The sequence below is a fragment of the Salmo salar genome, chromosome 09 (genome assembly GCF_965601325.2).
Source record: "Salmo salar chromosome 09, fSalSal1, whole genome shotgun sequence".
Taxonomy (NCBI): domain Eukaryota; kingdom Metazoa; phylum Chordata; class Actinopteri; order Salmoniformes; family Salmonidae; genus Salmo; species Salmo salar.
Window position 1 is genome coordinate 98404520 of NC_138299.1, and position 19901 is coordinate 98424420.

The window sequence follows — 19901 nt, forward strand, 5'->3', positions numbered from 1 at the left end:
AAAAGTCTCCCATCAAAATGTTAGATTGATCCAGCGGCATTAACATACAGCATGCAGTAGAAGCATGGGTAGTAGAATATTCCTTGCCTCTGGTGCACCAGATGAGAAGGCAGTCTTGCCTAATACTGTGAATGTCCTGGGGACTTTAAGTAGCAACCACCTAGCAGACCAGGTATGGTAACTGCTGGTGGTGAAGGAGACCAGACTACAGAGGTAAAGAGGGAGTTTACCCAAAAGGGCTTTGTAGAAGAACTCACAAAGTCAAGGTAGCTTTCTGCACATATAAAGTGAGGTCCAACCTACCATTTGGTACAATGTGCAATGTTGGGGGAGTGACTTGGTGTTTGTAATAAAGCCCAAGGATGCATGATAAACAGAGTCCAGTCTCTAAAACGGAAGAGGCTGCTTGTATATACAACATGTCACCATAATCAATTACAATGACAAAAGTAACCTGAACAAGCTTCTGCCTGGCCATAAGCAGATAGCAAGCCTTATTACGAAAATAAAAACCCAATTTCAATTTAAGCTTCCTTACAAGATTATCCACATGAACTTTAAAGGACAACTTGTCATCCAACCATATACCTAGGTATTTGTATGATGACACTTTTTCAATGGGTAAGCCACCAGATGTGACAATGCTAACCTTCTCTGGTTGATTGCAAGCTCCGGTAAAGGTCATGAATTCAGTTTTTTTTGTACATTCAAGATCAGTTTGAGACCATAAAGGGAGGCCTGCAGTGACTGAAAAGCAGTCTGGAGCTCTTCAACAGCCTGTACCAGAGAAGGAGCACATACATTTTGGGACTCCCGAGTGGCGCAGCGGTCTAAAGGCACTGCATCTCAGTGCAAGAGGCATCACTACAGTCCCTGGTTCGAATCCAGGCTGTATCACATCTGGGCGTGATTGGGAATCCCATAGGGCGGTGTACAATGGGCCACGCGTCACTCGAGTTTGGGCGGAGAGGCCGTCATTGTAAATAACATTTTGTTCCTAACTCACTTGCCTAGTTAAATAAAGGTTCAATCAACTAAATAAAAATATATGACTTTATCATCTGCATATACAGTGCATTCAGAACCCCTTGACTTTTTACACATTTTGTTACGTTACATCATTATTCTTAAATGGATTATTCTTATTCTTAAATCAATCTACACTCAATACCCCATAATGACGAAGCAAAAACTGTTTTTTAAAAACTGAAATATCACATTTACATATGTATTGTATTCAGATACTTTACTCAGTATTTTGTTGAAGCACCTTTGGCAGCAATTATGGCCTCGAGTCTTCTCCATTTTAGAATGATGGAAGCCACTGTGTTCCTGGGAACTTTAATGCTTACAGAATTTTGTGGTACCATTCCCCAGATCTGTGCCTCAAAACAATGCACTGTAAACTGTGGGACCTTATATAGACAGGTGTGTGCCTTTCCAAATCATGTCCAATCAATAGAATTTACCACTGGTGGACTTCCATCAAGTTGAAGAAACATCTCAAGGATGATTAATGGAAACAGGATGCACCTGTCCTCAATTTGTCATAGCAAAGGGTATGAATACTCATGTAAATAAGGTATTTCTGTTTTTTGATTTTTTAATACATTTGCAGACCTGTTTTCGCTTTGTCATTATGGGTTATTGTGTGTAGATTGATGAGTAAAAAATGCATATTCAACCCATTTTAGATTAAGACTGCAACATTACAAAATATGCTAAAAGTAAAGGGGTCTGAATACTTTCCGAATGCACTGTAGATGCAACTTTGCTGGTTGCATCCCATTTCCCTAAAACTTGAGAACAACACAGGAGCTAAAATGGAACCCTGGGGCACACCCTTAATTAATCTCTAGAAAGCTAGACTTGTGATTGTCAGTATATACACATTGTGTTCTGTCAGAAAGATAGTTCCTAAACCAATTTACTGCCCCTTCACTGAGACCAATATTACTGAGTCTAGCTAGCAACAATTTATGGTCAAATGCCTTTGATAAATCAACAAATGGAGCAGCACAATGTTGCTTTTTATCATAGCTGCAGGTGTGGTGCTGTGCCCCGATCTAAACCCAAACTGAGCCCTGATCAGTATGTTATTTTCAATATATATTTTTTTAACTGTGAGTTCACTAGGGATTCATAGACATTGGCCAGGATAGGGAGTTTAGAGACAGAATGATAGTTATTAGCATCTGAGGGATCTCCAGCCTTTAGCAGTGGGAGGACATAAACGGATTTACAAATGCTGGGTATGGAATTGGTCAAGAGACTCAAGTTGAAAATGTGAGCCACAGGTTCAGTAATAATACCAGCTTCTATCTTTAAGAGGTAGGGGTCCAGGTTGTCTGGACCTGCAGACTTTTTAGTGTCTATTGCCTTTAGTGCTTTATAGACCTCAGCATAAGAAACAGGCTCAAAGTTAAAATGGTTCACATGAGGGCATATATCTTAGTTTACTGTAACAGAGCTAACATTAGAGGCCTGGGCCCCACCACTATCAACAACAGAACCAGAAGATATGAAGGACATTTTATATTTTATTTAATCTCATGAAACGTGGGACCAACACATTACATGTTGTTTTAATATTTTTGTTCAGTGTGTATCAGTGAATAATAATCTGACTTCACCATCTATATCCCTGAATGTTAATCTGACTTCACCATGTATATCCCTGAATGTTAATCTGACTTCACCATCTATATCCCTGAATGTTAATCTGACTTCACCATCTATATCCCTGAATGTTAATCTGACTTCACCATGTATATCAGTGAATAATAGTCTGACTTTGCTATCTATATCCCTGAATGTTAATCTGACTTCACCATGTATATCCCTGAATGTTAGTCTTACTTCACCATCTATATCCCTGAATGTTAATCTGACTTCACCATGTATATCAGTGAATAATAGTCTGACTTTGCTATCTATATCCCTGAATGTTAATCTGACTTCATCATGTATATCCCTGAATGTTAGTCTTACTTCACCATCTATATCCCTGAATGTTAATCTGACTTCACCATCTATATCCCAGAATGTTAATCTGACTTCACCATCTATATCCCTGAATAATAATCTGACTTCACCATCTATATCCCTGAAAATTAATCTGGTTTAACCATCTATATCCCTGAATGTTAATCTGACTTCACCATGTATATCAGTAAATAATAATCTGACTTCACCATGTATATCAGTGAATAATAGTCTGACTTTGCTATCTATATACCTGAATGTTAATCTGACTTCACCATGTATATCCCTGAATGTTAGTCTTACTTCACCATCTATATCCCTGAATGTTAATCTGACTTCACCATGTATATCAGTGAATAATAGTCTGACTTTGCTATCTATATCCCTGAATGTTAATCTGACTTCACCATGTATATCCCTGAATGTTAGTCTTACTTCACCATCTATATCCCTGAATGTTAATCTGACTTCACCATGTATATCCCTGAATGTTAATCTGACTTCACCATCTATATCCCTGAATGTTAATCTGACGTCACCATCTATATCCCTGAATGTTAATCTGACTTCACCATCTATATCCCTGAATGTTAATCTGACTTCACCATCTATAACCATGAATAATAATCTGACTTCACCATCTATATCCCTGAATGTTAATCTGACGTCACCATCTATATCCATGAATGTTAATCTGACTTCACCATCTATATCCCTGAATGTTAATCTGGCTTAACCATCTATATCCCTGAATGTTAATCTGACTTCACCATGTATGTCAGTAAATAATAATCTGACTTCACCATGTATATCAGTGAATAATAGTCTGACTTTGCTATCTATATCCCTGAATGTTAATCTGACTTCACCATGTATATCCCTGAATGTTAGTCTTACTTCACCATCTATATCCCTGAATGTTAATCTGACTTCACCATGTATATCCCTGAATGTTAATCTGACTTCACCATCTATATCCCTGAATGTTAATCTGACTTCACCATCTATATCCCTGAATGTTAATCTGACTTCACCATCTATATCCCTGAATGTTAATCTGACTTCACCATCTATACCCCTGAATAATAATCTGACTTCGCCATCTATATCCCTGAATGTTAATCTGACTTCACCATCTATATCCCTGAATGTTAATCTGGCTTAACCATCTATATCCCTGAATGTTAATCTGGCTTCACCATGTATATCCCTGAATGTTAATCTGACTTCACCATGTATATCCCTGAATGTTAATGTTGACTGAAAGGGCAAGGGGAGAGGGGAGGGGAAGGGAAAGAATCAGACGTAAACATTAGGAGCTCCTAGCTCTGAGACACAGGTCAGGGCTTTGGGGTGTTCCTGTGTTTTGACTTCCAACATAAAGGAACTCCGATCATAGTTTTCACTGTATATATTCTGCCTTTTCATATGACCATTTATACCAGATTAACTACAGTACAGGCTGGTTTTGTGTAATCTTAAAGACTGTCCACTTTTACTAGAAAATGTACTGTAAAGTACAACAGCTGAGATATGACATATCTAGCCCACTAGCCCGGTGTGCAGTGAAGAGAAGGGGCTGTGAAACCAGATGGATACAGAGAGAGGTGTTAGGGCATAAAAAGCAGGTTTTCCAGCCAGAGGCTATGTCTAGTCTGTTAGCGCTGTTAATAAATCAACATTTACAGAGCTGGTAGTTTTACAGATTTGTTTCTCTCTTTCTCCCCTCTCTCTCTCTCTTTCCCCTCTCTCTCTCACTCTCTCTCTTTCTATCTCTCTCCCCCCTCTTTTTCTGCCCCCTCTTTCTCCCCCCACTCTCCGCTCACCTCTTTCCCCCATTTCTCTCTCTCTCCCAACCTCTCTCTCTCACCCCCTCTCTCTCTCCCCTGTCTCTCTCCGCCCTCTCCTTCTCCCCCACTCTCTCACCCCCACTCTCTCACCATCCTCTTTCTCTCTCTCGCCCCTCTCTCTCCCCCTCTCGCTCTCTCTCCCCCTCTTTATCTCTCTCTCTCCCTCTCTCGCTCTCTCTCACCCCTCTCTCACTCTCCCCCTCTTGCTCTCTCTCCCCCTCTCACCCTCTCTCTATCTCTCTGTCTCTTTCTCTCACCCCCTCTCTTTCTCCCCTCTCTCTCTCTTTCCCCTCTCTCTCTCTCCCCCCCCTCTCTGTCTCTTTCTCCCCCACCTCACTGTCCCCCATTTCTCTCTCTATCTCTCACTCCGCCTCTCTATCTCTCTCTATCTCTCACTCCCCCTCTCTATCTCTCTCTATCTCTCACTCCCCCTCTCTATCTCTCTCTATCTCTCACTCCCCCTCTCTCTCTCCCTCGCTCTTTCTCACCCACCTCTCTCTCTCCCTCTTTCTCTCACCCCTCCTCTCTCTATGTCTCTGTCTCTATGTCTCTCGCTCTCTCTCTCTCTCTCTCTCTCTCTCTCTCTCTCTCTCTCTCTCACCCCTCTCTCACTCTCCCCCTCTTGCTCTCTCTCCCCCTCTCACCCTCTCTCTATCTCTCTGTCTCTTTCTCTCACCCCCTCTCTTTCTCCCCTCTCTCTCTCTTTCCCCTCTCTCTCTCTTTCCCCTCTCTCTCTCTCACCCCCCCTCTCTGTCTCTTTCTCCCCCCCCTCACTCTCCCCATTTCTCTCTCTATCTCTCACTCCCCCTCTTTATCTCTCTCTTTCTCCCCCACCTCACTCTCCCCATTTCTCTCTCTCCCTCGCTCTTTCTCTCACCCCTCCTCTCTCTCTCTCACCCCTCCTCTCTCTCTCTCTCTGTCTCTGTCTCTGTCTCTTTCTCCCCCACCTCACTCTCCCCATTTCTCTCTCTCTCTCACCCCTCCTCTCTCTCTCTCTTTCTCTCACCCCTCCCCTCTCTCTCTCTCTCTCTTTCTCTCACCCCTCCTCTCTCTCTCTCTCTCTCTCTTTCTCTCACCCCTCCTCTCTCTCTCTCTCTCTCTCTCTTTCTCTCACCCCTCCTCTCTCTCTCTCTCTCTCTTACCCCTCCTCTCTCTCTCTCTCTCTCTTTCTCTCACCCCTCCTCTCTCTCTCTCTCTCTCTCTCACACCCCTCCTCTCTCTCACCCCTCCTCTCTCTCTCTCTTTCTCTCACCCCTCCTCTCTCTCTCTTTCTCTCACCCCTCCTCTCTCTCTCTCTCTCTCTCTTTCTCTCACCCCTCCTCTCTCTCTCTCTCTCTCTCTCTTTCTCTCACCCCTCCTCTCTCTCTCTCTCTCTCTTTCTCTCACCCCTCCTCTCTCTCTCTCTCTTTCTCTCACCCCTCCTCTCTCTCTCTCTCTTTCTCTCACCCCTCCTCTCTCTCTCTCTCTCTCTCTCTTTCTCTCACCCCTCCTCTCTCTCTCTCTCTCTCTCTTTCTCTCACCCCTCCTCTCTCTCTCTCTCACCCCTCCTCTCTCTCTCCTCTCTCTCTCTCTCCACCCACCTCTCAGCCAGACAGACTCTTCTCTATATTACCAGTTACACCACCACCTCTCAGCCAGACAGACTCTTCTCTATATTATGTTACACCACCCACCTCTCAGCCAGACAGACTCTTCTCTATATTACCAGTGTTACACCACCCACCTCTCAGCCAGACAGACTCTTCTCTATATTACCAGTTACACCACCACCTCTCAGCCAGACAGACTCTTCTCTATATTATGTTACACCACCCACCTCTCAGCCAGACGGACTCTTCTATATTACCAGTGTTACACCACCCACCTCTCAGCCAGACAGACTCTTCTCTATTACCAGTTACACCACCACCTCTCAGCCAGACAGACTCTTCTCTATATTACCAGTTACACCACCACCTCTCAGCCAGACAGACTCTTCTCTATATTATGTTACACCACCCACCTCTCAGCCAGACAGACTCTTCTCTATATTACCAGTGTTACACCACCCACCTCTCAGCCAGACAGACTCTTCTCTATATTACCAGTTACACCACCACCTCTCAGCCAGACAGACTCTTCTCTATATTATGTTACACCACCCACCTCTCAGCCAGACGGACTCTTCTCTATATTACCAGTGTTACACCACCACCTCTCAGCCAGACAGACTCTTCTCTATTACCAGTTACACCACCACCTCTCAGCCGGACAGACTCTTCTCTATATTACCAGTGTTACACCACCCACCTCTCAGCCAGACAGACTCTTCTCTATGTTACCAGTGTTACACCACCACCTCTCAGCCAGACAGACTCTTCTCTATATTATGTTACACCACCCACCTCTCAGCCAGACAGACTCTTCTCTATATTATGTTACACCACCCACCTCTCAGCCAGACAGACTCTTCTCTATATTACCAGTGTTACACCACCCACCTCTCAGCCAGACAGACTCTTCTCTATGTTACCAGTGTTACACCACCCACCTCTCAGCCAGACAGACTCTTCTCTATATTATGTTACACCACCCACCTCTCAGCCAGAGAGACTCTTCTCTATATTACCAGTGTTACTGCACCACCCACCTCTCATCTGCATTCAAGTTAGAACTCAGAATAATTGTCCTCCACGTGTATCATCTGTTGTTTTTGGAGAGGTTTATTTGCTCGTTAGAACACTGCTCAGTGTTCTGCAGTTCACCGTCTTATTGTTTATTGTGTGTGTAGTTCATAGCCCCTGGGGGCCTCAGTAGACAGGAGGATGTCTACTGTAGAATACAGTAGAATACTTCTCAGTGTTGTTCAGTTCACCGTCTTATTGTTTATTGTGTGTGTAGTTCAAGGCCCCTGGGGGCCTCAGTAGACAGGAGGATGTCTACTGTAGAATACAGTAGAATACTTCTCAGTGTTGTGCAGTTCACCGTCTTATTGTTTATTGTGTGTGTAGTTCAAGGCCCCTGGGGGCCTCAGTAGACAGGAGGATGTCTACTGTAGAATACAGTAGAATACTTCTCAGTGTTGTGCAGTTCACCGTCTTATTGTTTGAGCCACACCATAAGTTCTCAAGACCACCAACAAAACGCTCAGAGTGAAGACCAGAGAGAGAGAGAGAGAAAATGTCTGCTCTTTGCAGATGACCTGTGCCTTCTGTAACCTACAGCAGAGCCTGATCCTGCTAGAGCAGTACTGCCAGACCTGCACTGCATACACTACAATTACTTACCTTTAAAAAAATAAGCTCAACTGGATACCTTAATGAGGCTGTGAATGAACTGAGAGAGGAAGCACGGAGGGCTAAATACCTATTCAAATGTGGCTAAAACTAATTGAATGTGTCCATGAACCAATTGCATTTTATGGCATTGAGGTGTGGGGTCCACTTGCAAAACAAGATTTTACGCAACGGGACAAACACCCCATTGAAACCCTGCATGCAGAGTTCTATAAGATTGTCCTACATGTCCAGAGGACAACCACAAACAGTCCATGCAGGGCAGAATTAGGGCAATGTCCACTAATAATAAAAATACAAAAAATAGCAATTAAGTTTTGGAAACATCTAAAATACAGTGACCCCCTCTCATATCATTACCAAGCCCTTCAATGCCAAGAGCTGAGCAAAGAAAAGAGTCCCCTCATCCAGCTGGTCCTGGGGCTGAGTTCACAAACCTGTTCTACTAACACAATGAAGCCCCAGGACCAGAACATCCAATCAATCAGAATAAAACATATTACAACACAGTCAAACAAAACTACATTGCTTATTGGGAAATACAAGCACAAAGCAAAATGCAGTGCTATCTGGCCCTAAATCGCCAGTACACCGTGGCTAACTATTTGACCATGGTTACTGATCCAAACCTTAGAAAAACCTTGACAAAGTACAGGCTCAGAGAGCACAGCCTTGCCATTGAGAAGGGTAGTCTCCCTGTCGAGGAAAGGCTGTGCAACCACTGCACCACTGCAGAACCTGAGACAGAGCTGCATTTCTTGACGAAATGTAAAAAAATATAAAACAATTAGAGAATGTAATTTCCCCAAATTTGAACCCCTTATTGAAGGTTTAAAAGAGCTCTCTGATGAGAACAGACTACCTGTCCTGTTGGGGGAGGACGCAGAGAGCTGTAGGTTGGCACCGCACTGCATTGCAGGCTGTCATAATATGAGGGACCAACCAACCTGCATATGGTTATTTTTACCCTTGATTATTGTTGTTACTGTTGTCCCTTTGATAATATTGTTTATTATTATTATTAATTATGTTGATATTGTAAATCTTCAATGTAAGCTTTGGCAGTATGTACATTGTTACGTCATGCCATAGTGTCTACAGCCTTCTCTGAGAGAGGATACATGTCATGCCCAGTGGGTCTGCTGGGATTGTTTCCTGGTCGTGCTGGGCTGAGGCCACGGTCCAACCCTGTCCACTCCCCCTTCACTCCCTCCTACCCTGCTCCAGCTGGCCCTACCCCTCATTCGGTGCCCTTATTCCTTTACCCAGCCTCCTCCACTACCTCCCCTCCCCCACGCCACACTCTGACCACGTATCAGCTGGCTAGGCCAAGGAACAGGTGGGAATAGGTGACTTAGATTATGACGTTATGGTGGTGGTAGAAATAACCATAGAAATAGAATTACTAGAACATATGGCCGCCGGAACGTTGACTTGAATTGGCATGTCCATTCTAGAGATTCTATCTCTATACACCTATCCCAGCCCCAGTCTATGTCGGTGTGCTGTGTGGTAATGAGTGCTGCTGACGCACAGTGTTCCCCGCATCCCCAGGATCTGTCCCACCGCAGGGGGAACGGAAGCCTGCTTGCCTGCCTGACTGCCTGTCTAATTCCTGCTTGCCTGTGAGATACGATGGGTTTCTCTGGGTTTGAAGAGAGAGAGTCACAAATGCAGCATCCTGTCTCTCTGCCGGTTTTCTCTGAAGCTCATTATTCCCTTTCAGAAAGCACAGAGGTAGAGAATGAGCTCTGTTAAGATTTAATGTGTTTCTGTCTTTCTTGGCATTGACTCATGGTTTTTCTATGGGCAGAATCACTCAAAATCTAAATCAAAGTTTGTTGGTCACGTACACAAATTTGCAGATGTTTTTTCAGGTGCAGAGTGCAGTAATACCTAACAACACAATAACAATACACACATTATCCATACTTTAATATATAGCATTACAATAACAATATACACATCCTCCATAGGTTAATAGCTAGCAACACAATAACAATACACACAGAATATCACTGTGATGAGATTTAATGGATGTGCATCACATGCATTTCCTCATACACATTATTGAGCTTATAGTCTGAGGTTGTCCTGGGGCAGGCTATGCCAACATAATGCTTACAAAATACAAAATACCAAGAGCTAAAAGCATGTCTGGGAAGACAAGTTAACAGGTTGGGACTGGTTGAATGGGAGGAGGATTAACTTTAGCTTAAACACTTACAGTTTCTCTCAGATGATCAGTAACAGTCTGAAAATAAAATCCCCTCCAGGTCTGTCACAGTCTAATTGACATGCATCAAGATGCATTCAAGCAAGAAATAGATCATTCGTTCCACCTTTCTAGAAAGATTTAAGCCCATGCATGAACAGTGCCTTCGGAAAGTTTTCAGAACCCTTGACTTTTTCCACATTTTGCAAAATTACAGCCTAATTCTAAAATGGATAACATAAATAAAAATCCTCATCAATCTACACACAACACCCCATTATGACAAAGCAAAAACAGTTTTTGAGCTCAGGTGGATTCTGTTTTCATTGATCATCCTTGAGATGTTTCTACAACTTGATTGGAGTCACCTGTGGTAAATTCAAATGATTTTTACATGATTTAGAAATTAACACTCCTGTCTATATAAGGTCCCACAGTTGACAGCGCATGTCAGAGCAAAAACCAAGCTATGAGGTCGAAGGAATTGTCCGTAGAGCTCCAAGACAGGATAGCCTGTTAGGGCTAGGGGGCAGTATTGACACGGCTGGATAAAAAAACGTACCCGATTTAATCTGGTTACTACTCCTGCCCAGTAACTAGAATATGCATATAATTATTGGCTTTGGATAGAAAACACCCTAAAGTTTCTAAAACTGTTTGAATGGTGTCTGTGAGTATAACAGAACTCATATGGCAGGCCAAAACCTGAGAAGATTCCATGCAGGAAGTGGCCTGTCTGACAAGTTGTGTTTTATCTTGGCTCTTTTTATTGAAGACTGAGGATCTTTGCAATAACGTGACACTTCCTACGGCTCCCATAGGCTCTCAGAGCCCGGGAAAAAGCTGAAGGATATCGAGGCAGGCTCTGGCTGAAACACTTTATCGCGTTTGGATAGTGGCTGGTCAGAGTACTATGGGCTTAGGCGCGTGCCCGAGTCGACCGAATGCTTTATTTTCTTTCCTCTGTTTACCTAAATGCAGATTCCCGGTCGGAATATTATCGCTTTTTTACAAGAAAAATGGCATAAAAATGGATTTTAAACAGCGGTTGACATGCTTCGAAGTACGGTAATGGAATATTTAGAATTTTTTTGTCACGAATTGCGCCATGCTCGTGACCCTTATTTACACTTCGGATAGTGTCTTGAACGCACGAACAAAACGCCGCTATTTGGATATAACGTTGGATTATTTTGGACCAAACCAACATTTGTTATTGAAGTAGCAGTCCTGGGAGTGCATTCTGACGAAGAAGATCAAAGGTAATCAAACTTTTGTAATAGTAAATCGGAGTTTGGTCAGGGCTAAACTTGGTGGGTGTCTAAATAGCTAGTCGTGATGGCTGGGCTATGTACTCAGAATATTGCAAAATTTGCTTTCACCGAAAAGCTATTTTAAAATCGGACACCTCGATTGCACAAAGGAGTTCTGTATCTATAATTCTTAAAATAATTGTTATGTTTTTTGTGAACGTTTATCGTGAGTAATTTAGTAAATTCACCGGAGGTTTGCGGGGGGTATGCTAGTTCTGAACGTCACATGCTAATGTAAAAAGCTGGTTTTTGATATAAATATGAACTTGATTGAACAAAACATGCATGTATTGTATAGCATAATGTCCTAGGTGTGTCATCTGATGAAGATCATCAAAGGTTAGTGCTGCATTTAGCGGTCTTCTGGGTTTTTGTGACATTATATGCTAGCTTGAAAAATGGGTGTATGATTATTTCTGGCTGGGTACTCTGCTGACATAATCGAATGTTTTGCTTTCGTTGTAAAGCCTTTTTGAAATCGGACAGTGTGGTTAGATTAACGAGAGTCTTGTCTTTAAAATGGTGTAAAATAGTCATATGTTTGAGAAATTGAAGTAATAGCATTTCTAAGGTATTTGAAAATCGCGCCACGGGATTACACTGGCTGTTGCGTAGGTGGGACGATTTCGTCCCACCTAGCCCAGAGAGGATAGTGTCGAGGCACAGATTTGGGGAAGGGTACCAAAACACATCTGCAGAATTAAAGGTCCCCAAGAACACAGTGGCCTCCATCATTATTTAAAAATATATATTTTAAAATGGTATTTTATTGAATATCCAAAACAAACAATATACTTGCAGTGAAGCCGCTCAACAACTACACCACACCAGTCATCCAACAGACTCCCATTCAGAGTGACACACAGAAGCATCCAGGGTCAACGCCCTGCTCAAGGGCACGTCGACAGATCTCCCACAAGGCCAAAAACGGGGATCCGAACTCTCCAAGATCCCCCCACAGTTCCCTAAGAGCTGCCCCTCAACCATCCGAGACCCCTCAAACAGCCCCCCCAAGAAAAAAAGTAAAAAATAATACAAAATAAAAATAATTCCATTCCCCACCCCCATAACCCCCCCCCCCAACGCACCAACAACCAAGTAAATGAACTAAAGAGAAAAAAGAAAAAGACAAAGGAAAACAGCAAACAAAAATGCAAAAAACAAAGGACATCAAGAACAACTAAAATCATAACAGCAAGGCCAACTGTATATGTTTGAGTGCATGTCTGGCACTATTTACATGCGTGTGTGTGTCCGTGTATGTGTGCATTTGAATGAGAGTGTGTGAATATTCATGTGTACAAACACCTGCAAGGCATCAGCCTCAGGCAAACCGGCATTAGCTGTAAAAACACTGCCCCTCATTATCATTTAAACTTGCTTTTAATTATGTTTTATTTTTTATACTTTTAACTTTGACTATCATTCTATCCCACGCCCAGCAACTCCACTCCCACTTGTTTCCAATTCCACATCCCAACTCTCAGCTTCCCTCAGCCCATCCCACCTATCTCTGCTGGCCACCTCTTCGGATTTCTATGCAACACATATCTTTCAACTATGCTGTGATGTTTAAAGTACTATTGCAATCTATCTAATCGAATAGAATCCACAGATTGCGAGTTGAAGATAAATACTTTTACTAAGAGTATTAGTATATTAGTAATTGACTGACCCGGTCTCTCCAGATCTCCTAACAGTACTATTTCTAGTGTCCATTTTAGAATCAATGTTATGCATTCTCAGCCATTCCTGAACCTGAGACCAGAAACAGGCTACCTGAGGGCAATACAAAAAGAAATGGTCTAATGATTCTGTATCCTCACAACAAAATCTGCAGAGCTTCGATGATTTATGCCCCAAATATTCAACATTTTGTTGGTGGCAAGAATTCTATAGAATCATTTTAGCTGAAAGCATGAAGTCTTGAATCTTGGGTGGTTTTATATATCAACTCATACACCCTGTACTGTGGAATCGGTAAATCAAAAATCTCTTCCCAACTATTTTGCAATCCGTATGGCACAGTTGTCAACGTCCTGGTCCACAAATGAAAATGGTATACTTTCCTATTTATGTTATTTTTATTCCTCCGCCAGTTTTGATCCTTTATATTGGGCAGACAGACCAGTTCCCTTCCTCCTCCCACTGCCACCTGCCTCCTCCATTTTTTGGGGTAATGCTGTAATCAATTGGTTGTACTCTTGGATTGAGCAGACCTTCCCGTACAATTCTATAACTCCATTAAAGACATAAATCTACCATTCCAATTTACGATATAATTTAAAAATAAAATACAATTTTCCAACATATTTTATCAACCAGCACATTTGAGTTCAGCCATAATATTTGTCCTAACATTTCAGGGGGATGAAATTGAAATTGTAACCAGCTCTGCAAGGATTATTTGAAAAAGAGAGATACTTTGAAAAAGTATCATTTTCAATTAATCGAAAATGAGACATGGCAATCTGCACAAAGGCAAAAAGGCAATTTTTAAACAATGGATGAGCTTTCCTTAGTAATCGACTTGAGAACCATTTAGGGTTCAAGTAAGACTGTTGTGTAAGTGAAGCTTTTAGAGAGAGGTTTCGTGATTTTATATTTAATAATCTCAACCCACCCAATTCATATTCATTATATAGATAGGCACGCTTTATATTGTCTGGTTTAGTGTCCCAGATAAAGCAAAATATTTTTTGCTCATATGATTTGAAAAACAAATCATCAGGAGTAGGCAGCACCATAAGTAAGTGAGTAAACTGAGATATGACTAAGGAGTTAATCAGGGCAATTCTTCCATAAATAGACAGGTATTTACTTCTTCGTGGTTGCAGGATCTTGTCTATTTTTACAAGTTTTCTATTGAAATCCATTGTTGAGAGCTTATTTATATATTTTCTGATATGAACACCAACTATGTCTACTTCACCGTCAGCCCATTTTATAGGTAAACTGCAAGGTAATGTAAAAGTTGTATTTTTTTAAGAGCCAATACGTAATATTGTACACTTATCATAATTAGGTTTTAGTCCAGAGTACAGAAAAGTTATCTAGATCTTCAATGAGACATTGCTGGGCTCTAGCTTGCGGACTTAATGCAAAACTTGAGTCATCGGCATACATGGACACCTTTGTTTTTAAGCCTTGGATTTCTAATCCTCTAATGTTGTTATTGGATCTGATTTTTAAAAGCTAGCTTTTCGATGGCCATAACGAATAGATATGTGACAGCGGACACCCTTGTTTAACTCCTCTTGACAATTCAAAACTCTCTGAGAAGTAGCCGCTATTTATCATTTTACACCTGGGGTTGATTCTCATTTTATAAGAGAATCACTGAAATTGAAAAAAATCCAGACATTTATACATAAATTCCAGTCTTACTTTATCAAAGGCCTTTTCAATATCCGCTATAAATACCAGGCCTGGCTTCTTATCTGTTTCATGATGTTCTATTATTTCTAGTAGTTGTCGTATATTATCTCCAATGTATCGTCCATGTAAAAACCCTGTCTGATCAGGATGAACAATACCTGGTAAAACCTTTTTAATTCTGAGTGCTATGCATTTCGCTAGTATTTTTGCATCACAACATTAAAGTGTAAGGGGCCTCCAGTTTTTTAGATAGACTGGATCTTTATATTTTCCATCTGGGTCTTGTTTTAATAATAGAGAAATCAGACCTTCTTGCTGAGTACCTGACAGACTACCATTTCTATAGGAGTAGTTAAAACAATCTGACAATGGAGCTTAAAATATATAAAAAAAACTATTGATATACCTCTACCTGTATGCCATCAACCCCTGGGGTATTTCTAGACTGAAAGGATTTAATAGCCTCAAAAAGTTATTCCGAAAATGTGTTCATTTTCATTTTCTTATATTATTTGGAAGGAATTCCGTAATCTTCATTCAGTGGGAGAGGATGAGATGGAAAAGAGAATGTCTGCTTAAAATGTTTAGCTTCCTCTTTTAAAATATCATTTGGAGAATCATGATGACTCCATCGTCAGTAACGAGTTTCTGCAAATTATTTTTGTTAGCGTTCCTGTGTTGTAACTTATTTTGTATCTCTGTAGTATCGTTTTTATTGCTATCTACCTGTAGTATTAGTTCATGGATTTCCCTTGTTATTCTTGTCTCTTTAGCAAGAAACTGCTTTTTTTAATTATTGATGAATATTGAATTGAATGACCTCTGAAGGTACTTTTAAAGGTATCCCAAACAATAAGGGGATTTGCTGAGCCTATATTATACTGGAAAAAATTCAGTATTATTTTGTTTTAGTTAAAAATAACTTGTCCTCCAGTAAACTTTGATTCAATTTCCAATATCCCCGTCCACGTGGAAATTCTATAAGAGTTATGTGAAGGCCAATTAGATGATGCGATCCGATCGCATTCTGTCTCCTATTAAAACGTTTTAAACCTTTGATGCGAGAGAGAAAATAAAAGCAAGTAGTCAAGACGACTAGCTTGATTAAGTCTCCTCCATGTATATCTCACTAGGTCAGGGTTTTTAGTCTCCAAATATCCCCTACTTCTAACGTGTCCATAATATTTGTGATTTCCTTAAGTTCACGGTGATGATAGTTTGTAGAGTGATTACCTTTACGGTCCATTGAGGTACTTAACACTGTGTTATAGTCTCCTACCATAATGATTTGATAATTTGTTGCCTGTAAGTTCAATAAATTGCTATAAATATTTTCAAAGAAGTATGGATCATCCTGATTTGGACCATATAGATTAATGAGCCAAATCTATTTTTCATCTACTGAACCAGCCACAGCCCGGACTTGAACCCACTCGAATATCTCTGGAAAGACCTGAAAATAGCTGTGCAGTGACGCTTCCAATTCAACCTGGCAGAGTTTGAGAGGTTCTGCAGAGAAGAATGGGAGAAACTCCCCAAATACAGGTGTGCCAAGCTTGTAGTGCCATACCCAAGAAGACTCGAGACTGTAATTGCTGCCAAAGGTTCTTCAACAAAGTCCTGAGTAAAGGGTCTGAATACTTATATAAATGTGATACTTCAGTTATTATTTTAATACATTTGCTAAAATGTCTTAACCTGTTCTTGCTTTGTCATTATGGGGTATTGTGTGTAGATTGATGAGGGGTAAAAAACTATTTAATCAATTTTAGAATAAGGCTGTAACCTAACAACATGTGGGAAAAGTCAAGGGGTCTGAATACTTTCCGAAGGCACTGTATATCCATAGCCTTATGAGCCAGTTTGATCTCTTAAGCTTGATTTCTTTTGATTGATCTCTTTTGATGGAAATACATGTACTAGATGTAAGCTCGCGAGATCAAGCTGCCAAGGCTATCTGTCTTAAAACTCACTAGAGTTGATGTCAGTGCCCCAGTGAAAAAAATACATAAATCCCCATATAAATCCGTCAGTTCAAGCAAGAGATATCTTGACACTGGATGCGTCTCAATTCACCACGTGCACAAGTGTTGCACTTCCGCATGTGCGGTGAAAGGTGACAGAGCTATAGCGGTGTTTGTCAGACCATGAGACGTCCTGAAAATCGGTCTTCTCACAAAATCATCTGTAGCGGCCTAGAAACTATTGTGACCCCTCTATGGAAAGGTGAGACTCTCACGAACACGATGGTGTTCTCCGTTTTGCTCCACTCGTCTGAAGTCGGTTCAGCCAGTAAAGTCGGTACAGCCGGTATAGCCAATCTGCCAACTTCTGTCTGTAATTTCACCAGTTTCTCACAGCAGGAAATTCCTGCAGCAAAAGAAAATTTGAATTATTATGTGGATTAAAATTAATGGCCATTTTTGTAGGGATTGATAAATGTTTTGTTAGGGCAAATCAAGTCTGACATTTTTAAGTGGAAATTACAAACTTTAGAAGCCTTTTTAGACCTTTTTCCTGCTGTGTAGGGTGAAATGTCCTGCAACAACAGGGTGATCAAATTAAGACCCTACATCTGTAATAATGGTGTAATCTGAAACTGTGTTCAGCCACTCTAACAAGCTAACACCTCTAACAGTCCTCCTAAATGCATTGGTATCTGACTGACTGCCACCACCAAGTAAATACTCCACACAGACACAGACAGAGACGTGTGTGTGTGTGTGGTGTGTGTGTGTGTGAGTGTGTGTGTGTGTGTGTGTGTGTGTGTGTGTGTGTGTGTGTGTGTGTGTGTGTGTGATGTGTGTGTGTGTGTGTGTGTGTGTATCTGATGGTCAGGTGGCGGTTGGATGCTGGTGTTTACTTGGTGAAGACTCCTGAAAGCCCAGAGAGCGGCCCAGAAGTGTGTGTGTGTGAGTCCTGGGCCACTCTGACAGCCCAACATACTTGAGAAAGATCAACTGTCATCTATCTTCTATCTCTGCAGGAGGGATCCTTATCTGTTAGTAGGGGCGAGCGGGCAGGTTACACTTCAGTACGTTTTTCCGGTCTGTAGTTACTGTAATGTTAGTTCATGTTTCAAACCACAGGCTTATTACAGCATTCATTGATGCGGAGTCACACAAATCCAAATTAACAAATTCGTAAACAGTGCAGTTTTTTATACTGGAATTTAGAATTTAGAATCTACAATGTGGAATTTAGAATATAGAATTTAGCATTTGGAATCAGTTCCATTTTAACTTTATATCTTCTCCTCTCTCTGAATTTTCTAGCTACATCACTCTGTCCCCCAGCCCCTGTCCTATATGACCCACAGTTCTATTTACTCTGGGGGTAAGGAAGGGGGTAAGGAAGGGGGAAGGAATGGGGTAAGGAAGGGGGAAAGTAATGGGGGTAAGGAATGGGGGTAAGGAATGGGGGTAAGGAATAGGGGTAAGGAATGGGGCAAATAAGTGAACGTACTGACAGACACACTAAACAAAAGTTAAAGTAGTATTTATGTTGTAGGACTGACTGGGGTTCAACAGAGACCTTCAGCCATCCATCATTCACGTGTTTAAGAGTATGGTCAATAGACTCTACTATCTGACTGTTGAAAAAATGCCTTTCACAGCCTCACTGCCCATTACCTGGCTGTCTGTCTAGAGGTTAGAGAGGAATGGTCCCAACATGTCAGGTATGTGACCTGATAACATCTTTATGGGATTATATTGACTTGTTTCCTACCTATTTCATTCTTTTAAGAGACAGATAGAAGAACCTTTGGGAAAATGTTTCAATAATTACCATACTGTCTGTATATACTTCAATACAACTGTGTTAAGTATCTGTGTTTGGTTTCATTTGAATTGAAATATGTATTTTTTTATTTTTTATTATATAAAACAATTTCTGCAGGCTTGAGAAAATTCCACCCTGCAGATTATCCAGTCTAGCCCGACAGTTCATGAATCATGATTTTAAAGACTGGTCCTGCTTCTATTGCTTTGGTTGACTGCTAAACTAAATCTTGAATAAACAATTAAATGCTACTCAAATTAAAAAACATTCCGAAACTGATATCTATGCAATGCCAGGTTGTTTCTTCACCAGCATTAGGACTGTGTCTGTGTGCTACTCTTAATCCTCATCCTAAAGGTATTCTTCTTCTGACAGGTGCCCCTGCTGCTGCTGGCCCAGTGCCTACCTTCTGTTGTCTTTGTAGGCCATTCCCAACAGACTCCCTCTCTTCCCCCTGACGTCCATGTGTTCACTGTGCCCCTGGAAATATCAGGTCCTGGCACTGTCCTCGTGGCCTGCTTACGTGAATCACAATGCCTGGAGGAACTGACGAGGGACCAAGTTCTGTTCTGACTTTCTCACTCTGGTGTTTGTGTCCTGAGGTGTTCTACCAATAAAGTATTGACTTTTGAAAGCACACTTCAATTGTCTTACTACCAAGAGTTCTCTTTTCATCTTCAGTCTGCACCACTGTTCCTGCACCTGGGTTAGAAGGAGAGGTACAGCGTATATCGACAGCTTCTGTTTCTCACTGTATCCTGAACCGTGTTGACACCTCACAGTACCACTAAACCCATGGTGAAGACTGAGGACAGACCCTAAGGTCTTTCTAATCTTTTGATGCGCTCCCCTCCCTGAGAGAATCAAATATCTCCTTTTGCTCTGGTGTGTTCACCTCATTTGACACCCTCGGATAATTTGCTGAGAGTTGTGTTGAGCATGTGCGGTGAGCCACTGTTTACACAACAATAAGACAAAGTCTTTTGACCTCAGGGTGTAAGCAGCAGCAATACAGCACTACAGCACTACAGCACTGCAGCAATACAGGAATACAGCACTATAGCACTATAGCACTACAGCACTACAGCAATACAGCACTATA